This window comes from Triturus cristatus, chromosome 8 (genome assembly GCF_964204655.1).
Source record: "Triturus cristatus chromosome 8, aTriCri1.1, whole genome shotgun sequence".
Taxonomy (NCBI): Eukaryota; Metazoa; Chordata; class Amphibia; order Caudata; family Salamandridae; genus Triturus; species Triturus cristatus.
In genome coordinates, this window is record NC_140591.1 from 846567363 (window position 1) to 846580950 (window position 13588).

Here is a 13588-nt window from a genome sequence, read left to right on the forward strand (position 1 = left end):
AATTGGACGATGTACAACCCTTAACATTCCGATTGTTGAGTTGTCTATTCATATTCTTTAGTGCATCAGACAAAGATTTGTTTATTTATATTTGCTTAAGATTGTGTGTATGAGAGAAATTGTAAAGGAGGGTAAACCGCTGCAGAGAGTGAGATCATACGTCAAAGAGTGCCACGCTGAGATTGATTGGTTGGTGTCGGGTTGCACAGTGATTGATTGATGACGACACACAATGCCACACTGTGATAGGTCAGTAGTTGTGTGAATACCACATTGAGATTGGTTAACAAGTCTTCAAGAATTAAAACTCTGACAGGATTGGCGAAAGAGATTTGACATTTATGGAGAGGAATCATAACATTGTATTTGAATTGCATTACGGAATCATTTATTGTTGAATTTTGCAAGAATCATATAATGTCTTAAGGGATTTAAAAACTTTGTGAGATGTGATGTTACAATTCCCATATGGTAATGTGAAGAGGCACCTCTCGATGTACTTCTGCACATTATATGACACCAACATTGGGACTGCCTACATGTTGATGGCTTGATGCAAGATTACTTAAACGTAGAGTCCATTGAGTTTTCTAGGATATGGTAATTTTAGTTGAGAACTATTGACACATTGAAAGAGAAGCAGTATGAAATGAAGCCACCACCTAGACCAGCACAGTTTGAATCATTAAATACGTGGGAAAAGACAGCACAAGATAGGAAATGAGAGAAGCACCAGAATAAGACTAGAAGAGCAGTACGTTATTTTGCAGATGCTCAATGGGATAAGGAACCACTGAGATTAAAGAAAGCCATAGTCGAGGGAAATAGATTATACCCAGCAATTACTACTGAGACATCTAATAAATAAAAAAAGAATAAAACACAGGGAAAGAAGATGAAAAAGATGAGAAAAAGACAGTTACTGATAGAGATTCAGGATATATTGGATGCAATGTTAGCTGTAGGCCCACTACCTTATGTAAACCCTGTAGCAACTGCTGGGAGTATTACAACATCTGATGTAACAGTGGCTACTGCCTCTGTAGAACCGAATATGATTCGGAGTGAAAAAAGTATAGTCCCTGCACAAATTGAGAATGGTCCTAAAGTGATCCCTCCAGGTGTTGCTGCTCCAATTGTATTGTGCCAACATCCATTACTAGGGTTGTGACAGCATAGTCATTAGAGATTCACACAATGACTGCCTCGGTTGATGTAATTCCAAATGCAGTAGTTCAGGGAGCTACTATAGGAATTCTTGTAACAGGGTTCGTTCTGACATCACAGATTGTTGCCCAAGATCTACAGCAAATGATTCAATCACTGAGAGAAGCGGGTAGGATTGTCTTTACTACATCAATAGTCCAGGGAGAGAGCAATTTATTTGAAGATGGGATTTTTCCACCATGGTTTAAGGAAGTTTCAGGATTTAAAAATGGAGAGTGCAGAACCATAAGTACAGAAAAGAAATCCCAGAAAAAGAAAGACCACTTGATGTTTCCTAACTAAAAGTGAATTTAAAGAAGAATATTAGGGGACGCTTGAACTTGAACATTTGAACAAGTATCAGGAAAAATAATTGATTTACATGAGTAAAATAATGATGAGACATGTAGCATTACACGTGATAAACAATCTGATTCGGATCAAAAAAATGATATCGATCTTTTGAAAAGTTTTCCTTTACAGAATAGTTACAGAGTTCAGTTGCACGATGAAGCTATTGAAACAATGCGTTTATCTTGAGTGCGATCGCACATAAATGAATTAGTAAAATGCATTCTTAAATGGAGCGACTTTGAAAAATTAAAGAGTAAATGGTCAAAGAAGCATGAAGAGAAAAAGAAACAATCAGAGTTAGGTGGGGTTATTAAAAAGTCATCAACAGTTTCTTAGGATGAGGAGGGAGCTTCGCTTTACCTATTGAGGGAAATAGAAGGAGGAGTGTATGTCCATGTACAGTGATGCACCCAGGTTGACAGATTTGTTAAAATTTCAAGTGCTTTGGGTTGATTTGAATATATTCTTTGACATTGTGGTGCCAAATGATTTGTGGGCTGAATGCAAGTTGCTCTACAATGACCGCATGAAGATCCAAGAGCTGCTTGCACTAATGCACCATCTAATGTAGTCATAGAGTAATATCAAGAAGTGATTACTTCTCTAAAAGGCAAGGTGCCTCCAAAAGATATTGATTGGGTTAAGATTAAAAGAACCTCACAAAAATCAAAGAAATCTGAGTATTCTTACTATGAGCGGTTGTTACAGGTCTTACAACAATACAGTGGGAGAGAGTATCCTAAATCTAGTGATGTGGGTTTCTTTGTGTCCCAGTTTGTAATTGGATTAGAGATCAGAAATTAGTATGAGAATACAGCAGAGTGTGATTTGTTGGTAAACAAAGGAATTGGATAAAAGTCTGAGATATGTAAAACAATACAGCAGAGTGTGATTTGTTGGTAAACAAAGGAATTGGATGAAATTCTGAGATATGTAAAACATTGCAGTGATGAATAAGAGATGAAGCAGAGAAACTTTAAGGAGAAGTTCATGTTAGCCCAGACAAAGTTCACTCAGAAGGGTTTTCAGAATCACTTGTTTGCAGGAAATCATGGTGGTAAGCAAGGAGTTAGTTTACAGGCTTGAGTACAAGGTACTTAATTGGGATTTGGTAGCAATAGAGGTGCTCCTGTTGACCTAAATACTCGTATAGATGTTGCAACACTGAAGAAAATGACTCCTTGTCACCTTTGTAACAAGATTGGGCAATGGAAGAGCGAAGTGTAGACTTAATCCCTCAGCAAACAGAGTAAACAGAACTGTACAAATGCAAGGAAGAATTTAAATGCAGGTGGAACATGTGCCAGTTCAGCAAATGCAAGTGCAAATGTAGAAATAGGTAACTATGATGAAAGTTCCAGAAGCCCAGGTGGTCGTATAGAATATGGAAAACCCCAAATTTAATTTGAACCAGTACCCCACAGCAAACATAAACCCATTCCAGAACAAGAAACAGAATCCATTTCAACAGTTTCCTATATTTGAAAATGATAGTTTCAGCTCCGACAATTCCCAATGATGGTGCCTGAGAGGGGAGGAACATTGTGTGCTTGGTGCAGTCTGGGAGGCAGACCAGAGTGGATCATTTGTGGAGGAAGAAGTAAATGCACTCCTGTGTCATTTCTTATTCACATCTGTGCTACCAGATCCACTGAGAGAACAGCAGAAGTCGCAGACCAATCCCTCTAAGGAAAGAAGATTCAAGTTGTAGGAGTTTCAGATAAACAGATTACAAACCAGGTTTCAGAAGAAGTTTCTGTAAAAATAGGGTCGTTTGAAGAAAAACACAAATTTGCTATCTGTGATTCAAGTCCTGTAAATCTGTTAGGAAGGGATTTGTTCTGTAAGTTACATTTCCTAATTTATTGTACTCCAGATGGTGTAGAGTTCCAAACACATGATGAGGATGTCAAGTATAAAGAAAACAGATACTGCACAGAGGCAAATGCAATCCATGACTTAAGGAAATGAGACGACTGGGCCTGGATCTCATCAGCGCTGCACACAAACAGGAGGGCACAGTCCTAGCGTAGGAAACCACCTGACCCCTCACGTACCTCAACATCACCAGATCTTGAGGGAAGCACAAATAACGAGCATTAAAGGACCAACGGAACAACATACAGGATCTATGATTAGAATAATAGGCTGGAATATCTGTGGTTTCAAAACGACTTTAGCCAACAAAGATGCTATGGAACTCCTCCAAACAGGAGATATCCCGTGCTTACAGGAAACATGGCTGACAGCACCAACCTCGATCAATGGCTTTCAGATGTTTCACACACTGGCTCACATGCACAACCTTTTTGGAAGACCCACCGGCGGTATTTCGATCCACACAAAACTAAACCTGCAAGTACGGGCTAAGGAATGGCCCATGCACTCACCCACTGTCCAGATTATAAATATAAAAGGATTGCCACTAAATGGAATACAACTAACATTGCAGAAGTTAACCATTATGTTAATCCAAAAAAGAAAGAAAAATTCAAGTGCATCAAGAAAATCACAGACCTGATCAGAGAATATCTCTATGAATAGCCAGACCATGAGTGTATCGTAAATGGGGACTTTAACCTAAGAGATCTTTTCTGCCTAGAACAAAACAAAGGAGAGAGTAGGCGGCGAATCATGGAGGCCTGCATCAACAAATTTAAGCTTGGGAGTGTGAGCCAAACAGGACAGCCGAAACCAAACACAACCCACCTTTAAAAACATTTCCACGCTCGATTATATCTTTCTGAGTAATGTCTTGCTGAGGAAGTGAGTAGAGTGCATCACTCTACCACGAGTGATCATCATCCAATATCCATCCTTGTGAACGTAAACGCCACAACGCACAAGGTGCATCTTCTGGCCGGCCAAATACTCTCTGCAATCAGTGGCTCAGCATCAATGTTATTTATTTATTTACTTTTGTGTTTTATAGAGCGATAACTTGACTGTTAGGGTATCAGAGCCCTTTACAGCATTAAAACTTGTATACCAAAGAACTTAGTAAGAGGTAGAACATTTGGGAAAAGAAAACAAATATATACATTTTACAAGAGCGAGAGGTCCAAAAGTCTAAGGGAGGGATGCCCGGAGGTGACGGGTGGATACAATCTGGTGAATCCAAGGTGTGGCAGTAGTAAGGTGCATAGCAAGTCGCTGAGGTGAGTGCAGTGCAGGACTTTGGCAAGGAATTTGCCCATAAGGAAGGTTTTGACCTCCTTTATAAAGCGTGCCAGCGATAGAATTTTTTCTGATGGCAGGCGAGAGTGAGTTCCATATTCTTGGTGCAGCCCCTGAGAAACCCAGATTGTAAGTTTTTTTCTTTCACAAGCACAGAGGCTGGAGCAGGAGGTCTCTGGTGGACCAGGAGTTTCTGGTTCCTCCGGATACCACAGGTTTCTGAGTGAGAAAAGTAGGGGGATTGGTGTATAGAGAGTGATACAAGCGAGTTTAAGCTGGATTCTGGCCTTGAGAGGAAGCCAGTTAAAAGCTTTCAGGTGTGGTGAAATGTGGTCAAATTTTTTGGAGCATGTTAGGAGTCTGGCGGCAGCATTAAGGCAGGCTTTTAAGGGGGCCAGGGAGACCTTGGGGAGGCCCGAGGGAGTAGAGCAGCCATATTCGAGTCTGGAGATGACTAGTGCCTGGACTTCCATTTTGAGGTCCGGAGCGTCGAGGTAGGGTTTCAGCTTTCTTAGATAGCTCAGGTGAAATCTGGCAGTTTTGGCCATCGAGTTGATGTGGCCACGCATAGTTAAACTGCAATCTAGGGTTATTCTAAGGGATTTGGCTATGGTTGGAGTGCAGTTTAAGGCAGTAATCACTTTGGTCCATTCCTGAATGTGGGGGTTATTTTTGAGTGGAGAGATTAGAAGTTTTTATGCATTAAGTTTGAGCTGGTTAAATGTGAGCCATTGAACAGTCGACTTTAAGGCCTCGTTCAGGGAGAGAATCTCTTCGGGAGAAGAGCTTCTGATGTAGATCTGGGTGTTGTCGGCATACATGTGGTAGGAGATATTGGCGGTGCGTAGTACTTCTGCTAGTGGTTCAATGTAAAGATTAAAGAGGGTAGGGGACAGGGTTGATCCTTGGGGGACTCCGAGCATGATGGGAGATGGAGCGGACAGTTTACCAATGATTAGGAATCTCTGAGAGCGGTTCTGTAGGAAGGACCTCAACCATTCAAGAACAGGGCCATCTAGTCCCATCCTGAGTTTGAAGCGTTCGAGGAGTATTTTGTGGTTGACCGTATCGAAGGTCGAGGATAGGTCTAATAGGATTAGAAGACAGGTTTTGCCTTGGTCAAGGGCTTGGAGGGCCTCATCCACGATGTGGAGAATGGTGGTTTCAGTGCTGTGCCCTGGCCTGAATCCAGATTTGAAGTCGTCAAGTAGGTGGAAGTTGGTGATGTTTTGGCTCAATTTCTGTTGTACACGTTTCTCCAGACCTTTGGTCAGGAGTGGGCTGTTGGATATAGGTTTAAAGTTATCTGGGGAGGCAGGATTCAGCATGGGTTTTTTAAGATGGGGATGACTTGACCAGCTTTTAGAGAGTCAGGTATCAACCCATGACGGAGGGAGGCATTGATTATTGCCGTCCAACCAGGAATGATAGATTGAGAGGCAGCAGCTAAGCAGTTAGTGGGAAGTGGGTCATTAAAGTGGTTGTTTCAGTTTAAGGAGGCTAGAATTTTCGAGACGGAGAGGTTGTCATAATCTTTGAAGAAGGACCTGTGTGCATGGTTTTTGGGTGATGTCTGGGGTGGCAGCACAGAGAGATGAGGCAATACCGGATGGGGTAGGGAGTAGGTAGCAGATCTAAGTACGTTACCTAGATCAGTAATTTTCGGAGGATGAAAATTCCTCGCAAGTTATTAGAGATTTAGAGGATTCTTTAGAGGTTTTGGCCAGTTTATTGGATTGGTATTTGACCATTTCGAAGAGCTTGTGAAGTCTGTTCTTGGCGTCCTCCAGCTCTGATCTGAAGAATTCATTTTTCGACTTGAGGATGTTCTTATTATAGGTATTTCTGGTCTGGTGGAGAAGTTTTAAGTGGGCGGCTGACGGGTGCTGTCTCCAGATTCTTTCTGCCTGCCTGGGGGTTCTCCTTTCATTGTTGAGGGATCCATTAAACCAGGGGTTTCTGTCTTTGATTTGGGTTCTTTTTAGTTTGAGCGGAGCAAGATCATCCAAAATGTTAGATATTGTTTTGGTATAGTGTTCTGTGAGGTTGTTGGCTGTTGTGATATAAGGGGGGGAGGGGTCAGTCTCGCAGCGTGCAGCCAGTTTTCCGGGAGCAAGGTTCTAAGTGTCTCTGATCCAACGTTTAGGAATCACAGGTTGCGGAACCCATGTCTTGCGGGTGCCAGGCGAAAGGAAAGTAATAGCGTGGGGGTCAGACCAGTCGCATGGGTCTATAGAGATGATATTGACCACAGTGTACTTAGCAATGATCAAGTCTAGAATGGCGCCTTTCGAGTGTGTTAGGAGTGTGCATGCTTGGATAAGGGCTTGATCGGCTAAGAAGTCTTTGATGGCATTGACCTGGGGATCCTTGAGGTCGTTCCAGTGTAGATTGAAGTCCCCAAGGAAAATGTCTTTAGAATTTGAGGAGACCTTGGTTGTGATGACTTCCATCAGGGAGCCAGTGAAGACATCATTCATGCTTGGGAGGTGGTAAAAGATGTGCAGTCTGCACAGTTGGTTGGCATTGCTGAATATGGAGAGTGCGAGGTATTCGCAGGAGACAGTGGGATCTGCCAGAAGTTCAGTTACGAGGAGGTTAGAGCGGTAGTTGCTGGCAATGCCTACCCCTTTTTTATTTGATTGCCTGTCTAGTCTTGCGATCTTATAGTTAGGAGGAACTAAGATGTCTAGGCAGGGCGATCAGGATTAATTGAGCCAGGATTCTGTCAGGATTGCTAAGTCAGATTTTTGGCTCAGGACGAGATTGGCGACATCCGTGGCATGTTTTACTGCTGAGCGACAGAAATGGGTACGAGCACTAGGTTGTTGTTAATAACTCCTCTGTTGCAGAGAGTAGCTGATCTGTTAGGGTTAATTGCAACCGTATGGATAGCGTGTTCGTCTCTCGAGTCCAGTGGCCTAAGGGTTTCAGGGGCAGATTTGTAAGTAAAGAGGAGGGCTAGAATTTCGTCTTCCAAGAGGGTTAGTGGACTTGGGGATCAATAAAAAGGGTCAAATGGGGACTCCTGCCCGGCCAGCTATAGTCAATGGAAGCAGGTTATGTCCACAACTGGCATCGAAACAAGCTGTACAGAAACATTGGTTGCAGGAGGTGCATCAGCACATAAAGGAAGACACATCACAAAGGGGCCTATCCCCCTCCATGACAATAAAGAATTCAATGAGAGCAAAAAGAGGTGCAATCAGGCAGAGTCACAGCACAGGATGAAAAAGTGCATCTGGACAAAAACAAATCTGCAAACTGCTAGAAAATAGCCCAAACAAATATTCTGGCAACTGAAACATAATCACATATAAGAGACATAGAAGCACATCTAGCCCTACTAAGGCCCAATAAAACCAGGGAATTTTGGAGATACGTCAGCAGCCTTCATGGTGTTGTCCACACAGAGAATGCTGTACCTGCAAAATGATGGGCTGCTTACACAAGAAAGATTTATGTCGATCCAGAATTTTTTGGGGGGATAATCTCATGGAGGTGGAGGGCAATCACCCAGGTGAACCCAAGGTAGCCCACACGATGACAACAGAAAAATAAACCTTCTCTATCCTGAAGGGTATCCGGAAGGATGGGGCTCCAAGACCAAAGGGCCTACCGGGCAGCATCTTCAACGAAGACCAAGAATTCTGGGCCCCTCATATGCATAGCTTGTTTAACCAATTCTTTCTCACATCAACAGTGGCGGAATCATGGAAAGGATCCATCCTGCACTCCATCTACAAAAAGAGGGATGCATCACAACCAGAGAACTATATACTGATCGCCCTATTGCATATTGATCAGAAAGCGTTTGCAAAAGTGTCCCTGAAAGAAAAAGAGGCCTGGATAAACAAAATCATATTATGCCTCATTGCCAGACAGGATTCCGGTCCAATCCATCCACGCTGGACATTGCCATTGCCCTGTCATACATAGCAACATGAGCCACAGAAGTCGCCTCTCCACCACTCTGCACCTGTCGATTACAGAGATGCCCTTGACAGCATCGATCGTAACATTCTTTATCACAAGCTTGCAAAGTGGAGCATCCAAAGGAAGCTTTAGGTGGCTATCGTGACTCTCCACACTGGCACATGGGTTCGCACCAAGCTCTAGCAGACTCATGTGATGGCCAAGATACACACCGACAAAGGGCCAAAACAGGGTTGTGTGATCGCACCCACCTTGTTTAACCTATACACTGCGGACTTGGGCAAGGCGCTATTGAAAGTCAACATCTTTCCATTCAAATTAGACCATCTTTGACTCCCCACCATGCAATACACGAACGATCTGGTACTACAAAGGTGGCCAAGGTTACTTACAGGCTATGCAAATTAAATCACAAGCTCCAAAGTCACTCTGTTGAGTGTGTCCAATGGGTCATGCAAGCAAAACTGATTCCTACACTGAGCTACGGCCACCTCGTCTTTCCAGGTACTGCACATAATGGCCTATCGAAAGGTATTCAATTTTCCACACTCATCTAGGCGCACATTTATTCAGTTGGAGTTTCACATTTTAACGATGGACATCGAATGCAAAAAATATATCATTAAACTACACTACAGGGTGACCAAGGTGGGCTCCAACACACTCAGGGAAGCACTAAAAGCAGTTTTCCAGGACAACAACAGCCTCAGGGCAAGGTACCTCTCAAAGGCAAAGGAGACCCTGGGCTGGCCCCCAGAGACCCCAATCGACACACCTCCTACAGTGGCCAGCCTGAAAAACCTGCTAAAGAAGAAGGGCAAATGCATCTCAAGGTCACAGGACCTTGAACGAATCAGGAACATTCCTGGTGCTGAGAGCCTTGCCTACTCACACGAAACAACAGTAAGTTAACCATATTTGAAAGCAGGGCTGGGTATGACAGCCCCACAGAACATACTGAGAACAAGACTCCTTACACTGCCAATTTGGGACTACAAGACCCACTGGAAATACAGATCGCCTAGAAATAAGGGATGTCGCCTGTGTCAACATCACACAGAATCAGCCAAGCACATACATTTCTGCTGCCCAGTTTTGCTGGGAAAAAGGCGACTATATCCAAGAACTCTGCTTCTGGAAAATGGCATGAGAACATGCAAAGAGGCCCTAATGCTTATTTTCACCATCACGAAACCGATGGCCCTCGCACAAATCAGCAATTTCGACGAAGAAGCAGCGAGAACCTTAAGAACAACCCAAGTAATCGCGATAAACGCCAACAACTTACAAGCTGCTGCTCATCAAGCGTCACAGTAACATTGATTGGAGGAGCTTCCCACACAAACTGGCCATGATGATCTCATTCATGCTCTGCACACCTTTGATTTTCAAGTCACTCATTGGCACGCATGAAGGACCCACTACTCTAGGGGCCCGCACACGGTTCTGACTCTCCATCTAGCACCCTATTTCTCCCTGGCACAATATCTTGGTGAGGCCTTTTTGCATTTTCACGCACCAAATAGACTCACACTTCACACAGGATGCAATCGGCGATTCCAATATCAGATTTTTATTGATTCGGGCTGAGTATTGCTTTTTTATCTGACACTTGCACAATTCCATGCATGCTTGCTTGCCACAATATTGCACTCCCGAGCACTCCATAGCTTTAGCCTTGCGTAGTGTCGTTTAGCCCTGTACTCGCTATATAAATCACTTTTGACCCCACATCTCGGGCGGCTGTTGACCTCACTTGGCAATAAAGGTACAACACCCCAAATTTGTATATGGTATCATTTTATGGCACAATTTATATTGGCTTTTATATTTTTATTTTCAGTGTCTTTTTTATGCTACTCCTCTTGTAAAAGGTTTTAGGTAATCTTACAATAAAGATTCATTATTTCAAATTAAAATCTGTATGGTTGATCCCAGTGACAAATATTCAAGGTAAAAGAGACAGTGAACCCAGAAGTGTGGGATTTCACAGGGCAAGATATCAGACTGATTAATGGTGAAGAACCTGTCCGAGTCACACTGAAGAAAATGTGGTCTATCCCAAAACACCTCCATACAATCTGACACCGGAAACCATTTAAAGAACTGCACCCATAACTTAAGATATGCTGAGGGAAGGGGTTTTAAGAGAACTCAATGGGAGTCTGTGCAATGCTCCAATCATGGGTTTACAAAAGCCCAATGGTAAAAATCAGATTGTGCATGGTCTACGAAAGATGAATAGCATTGTTGTCCCATGTTGTCCCGTGGTACTGAATCCAGCTATCATACAGAGTCCCACAAGAGTATACAGAGAATACTTCCATTTTGAACCAGATCTTGAAAAAGAATCCAGAGTCATTAAAGATGCCCTACAATTCAGTTCTTGTTAATACATTTATGACCTACTTGTGGCATCAGAGACATGAAATGCTTGAAAACAGAATACAAGTTCTTTATTGAATCACTTGGCCAAGAATGGACACAAAGTATCCTAGGGTAAACTGCAATACTGTCAAAAAGAAGTCCCGTCCTTTGGACATACCATTGACAAAGATGCCAGAAACATGTCACCAGAAAGGGTGGAGGCGATTCTTCAGCTGAATCCACCCCAAACACAGAGTGAAGTCAGAATGTTTTTGGGAATGGTTGGCTTACTGAAGTCAGTGGATAACTAACTTTCCCCTAGTGGCTAAGCCTTTACAGAGGCTCACACCCAAAGATATGCCTGATCTACTTCCATGGGATAACAATTGTTTATAATCTTTCCTAGAGCTGAAAGAAAGTCTCTATTGTGCCCCGGTAATAAAGATGCCTGCCAATAGTACAAAGTTTACATTGTTTTGCAGTGAGAGTTAGGGCTGCACTCTCTCAGCGCTTACTCAAATGCATTGAGTTGCTTGAAGACCTGTGAATATTTCTCAACTACCCTTGACCCTGTAGCCGCAGGACTGCCCAGCTGCCTTAAAAAGGGTACTGCTTTCAGTGTCAGTATCAAAAAGAGTGACAGTATAGTGATGGGATATCCTTTAACTTTTATGGTCCAATTGAGATTTTGCTCACCCAAACTAAAACCCAGTACATGAACCACAATAGACTCACTAAAACAGATCCTTACTTCTGACAATGTATCATTGAAAAGGTGTCAAATTTTAACCCCTCAACACCGTGACCTGAAAATTAGGGGTGGGTGAAATTTGCGTAATCACGTTACGCAAATCTCCGCGAAACGGTAAAAAATCTCAGCGAACATGCAGAAATTCCGCGAAAACGCGGAATTGCTTGTTCGCGATGCTTTTTTCCTGTTCACAGTTGCTGTTTGCGTGCTCGGGGAGAAATATCTTGCGAACACGCATTTTGAGAACGCGAACAAGAAAAAATTTCGCGGACAGCAGAATTTTGGGCAATTTCGCGTTCTCCGCAGAACGTAAAATTACCGAAATTCCGCAAATTCCGCGAGCGGAACGGAATTTACCGCCCAGGCCTACTGAAAATGAAAATGTTTGTGATAAAGTGGAACATGATTGTCTAGATGTCACAGATTTATGCACCAAGCCAAGGCCACACATTAAAGGTGAACCTCTTAAAGAGCCTGGTTATATAATCTTTCTCGATGGCTCGTGTTTGAGAAATAATGAAGGTACCTTGAGAGCAGCTCACACTATTTGCACCATCAATAATATTGTAGAAGCTTCACAGCTTCAAGGAATTACCTCAGCACAAATTTCAGAATTGATTCCTCTTACAACAGCTCGCAGATTAACAGCCCAATTGAAAGTGACTATATTTAACATTAGTCAAAACAGCTTTAGTGTGGTCCATGACTTTGGACAGTTATGTTCATAAAGAGGTTTCATGACATCCTCTGGAATTTCCATATGGATTAGCGAGCATGTGAGGAACCTACTGGCGGCACTCCAGTTGCCAGCAGATGTCATGGTAGTTAAATGTGCAGCTCACCGAAGTGGCAATGGTTACATTGCAGTTGGGAACAGATATGCTGACGAAGTTGTACTGTATTGTGCATTTGTGCCCTGCACATTTAAAAGAGTTGGTATTTACACTAGTGAAGCCAAAGAGTACACTGTCTTTTCATACTGATGTCAGTAGGTGACTCATAGGAGGAACTCAAAAGAGTACAGGAAGGTGTTTCAGAAGCAGAGCAGCAGGGTTGGATCTGAGCAGGGTGTGAGAAAAACACAAATTACATCTGGATGTCAGCTGATGGGAGACCAGTGCTGCCTGATAATTTACTTTTTCCTATGGCACAACAATTTAATGGATACACACATCTAGGGAGAGATGCAATGACAAGATTGTTTAGACAATATTAGTTTAATCTCAGATTTAGGACACTAGCAGAAGAATTGTACCATAGTTGTGTAACATGTCAACAAATGATGTAGGAAAAAGAACACCCTTTACACTGGGTCACCTAGGGAGATCAGGTGGTCCCTTCAACAGAATGCAGATGGACTTTTTGAGATGCCTGTTTTCAATCGGTTGAGATATGTCCTAGTTATAGTGTGCATTTTCTACAGATGTATGGAAGCCTAGCCAACAAGGAGAAACAATTGTCTCACTGTAGCACAACTGTTATTGAGCAAGTTAATACCACAGTACAGAATGTTGGTTTCTCTGTAGTCAGGTTGTGGAATTCATTTAAAAAAGGAGGTCCTGAAGATGCTTTGTGCATCATTACAAATTGAGTGAAGATTGGACTGTAGCTATCGACCTGAAGCTTCTGGTATTGTCTAACAGCTTAATATCACATAAAGTCCTGATTGGCAAATGTTTCTGCTTCTACATCAGTGAAGTGGTCTGATGCTTTACCTTTGGTGTTAATGAGTATCCAAAGTATCCCAGACAGAAAGACTGGGTTATGATGCTGTGTGTTCTGTTTCTGACCAAGTTG